Source organism: Cheilinus undulatus, linkage group 17 (genome assembly GCF_018320785.1).
Source record: "Cheilinus undulatus linkage group 17, ASM1832078v1, whole genome shotgun sequence".
Lineage (NCBI taxonomy): Eukaryota > Metazoa > Chordata > Actinopteri > Labriformes > Labridae > Cheilinus > Cheilinus undulatus.
Window position 1 is genome coordinate 40,300,785 of NC_054881.1, and position 1,945 is coordinate 40,302,729.

A 1,945-nucleotide genomic window follows, 5' to 3' on the forward strand; every position below is an offset into this window, starting at 1 on the left:
AAAAGTTCATTTTTTCTCCTGTGATTTAATTCAAGAAGATAAACTTTAATATACACATCTCATTCACTTTGAATGAGATGTATATATTAAAGTTTAATATATACATCTCATTCAAAGTGAAATATTTCAAGACTTCTTGTTTAAACCTTCATCTTTAATCTTAATGATTATTACTTACAGCTCACAAAAATCTACCATCTCATAATATTAGAATATCACAAAACATGAGTGCAAAAAAGGATTCATAATAGAGAAATGCTGACCTTCTAGAAAATTCTGCTCATTCATGCATTCCGTCATTGGTTGCATCTCCTTTTGCACAAATTCCTGCATCTCTACTCATGTCATGGAGGCAATCAGTCCGTGGCACTGCTGGGGTGTTATGAAGCCCAGGTTGCTCTGATAGCAGTCTTCAGCTCATCTGGTTTGTTGAGTCTGGTGTCTCTCATCTTCCAGAGATTCTCTAGGCAGTGATACTCAACGTGTGGCTCTGGAGCCACATGTGGCCCTTTTGTGGTTATTTGAGGCTCTTTTCTGTCTTAATTTTGAATATTACCCCAGAAAACCTTTAAAAAGGGAACCTTTGTTGCCATTTTTTCACACTTTTTTGCCACTTTTCACCCATTTAAGCTACCTTTTACCATTAAATACCACTTTTTTCCTACTTTTGGTCCATTTTGGCACTTTTTTTTGCAACTTTACCCTTTTTTTGTCACTTTTATCCCAATTTTGCCCCCTTTTCACAATTTTCTTGCTATCTTTTGCCCATTTAAGCTACCTATTGTCATTAAATACCACTTTTTTCCTAGTTTTTCCAAATTTTGCCACTTCCTTTTTCCACTGTATACAATTTTTTCCCTTTATCACCATGTTTTCTCCCACTTTTCCCCCATTTAAGCTACCTTTTGATGTTGTATACCACTTTCTTTCCTAGTTTTTGCAATTTTTATCCCATTTTTGCCCTTTTCACCTTTTTTTGTCACTTTCACCCCATTTAAGCTAGCTTTTGCCACTAAATACCATTTGTATCCTATTTTTTGCCCATTTTGCCACTCTTGACTGTTTTTTGCCCATTTTAGATACTTTTCACTCATTTTTTGCCACATGTAGACCATTTTATTTCACCTATAACTCATTTTTTTGTCACTTCTCCCCCATTAATTGCTACTTTCTGACCCCTTTTCCACTTTTCCTTCCCATTTTCACCCCTCTTCACTAATTTTTGTTGCTTTTTGACCATTTTTGCCACTTTTGACTTATTGTTATTGCTACTTCAAGCTGTTTTTGCTTTACCACTTAGATTGTGGCTCTTGCAAAGGTATTTTTCAACAATTTGGCTGTTTGGTTGAGCAGGGTTGAGCAACACTGCTCTACAGGGTTCAGGTCTGACCAATTGGCTGGCCAATCAAATACAGTAACACCAGGTCAGCAAACCAGTTCCGGGTAGTTTTGCCTTCCCTGTTGGCAGGTACCAAGTCCTGCTGGAAGAGAAATCAATTCTCCATAAAGCTTCTCTTCTACATGACATTCTACTTTTTTACATGCACCTGTGCACACTGACCAATTTGGCACAGGTCTATTTTCATAATGTAACACAATTATCTTATTATTATCCTTTGCCTTTTTAAACCTTTTGCTTGCTCTCAAGGCTTGTGCCACCAGAAATGTCTTCTGTAGTTTGTTGACAGCATTTGTCTCCTAGAAACAACACCTGCGTGATCACAGCTCACCTGTTGACAGGATAATTTGCAGTTCCACATCTGTGTACGAATTAAAACTTGAAGAGATTACGATTCAGTTTGGAGCGGAATAAATAATGGATAAAAAAAAAGAACAACAAATATGTGCACAGTTATGATTTAGATAAAAACACAGAAATGACCTTTAACAAACCCCGCCCCGTGATGACGCAACTGTTGTTTGGCCCGTGACGCTGCTTGTACAC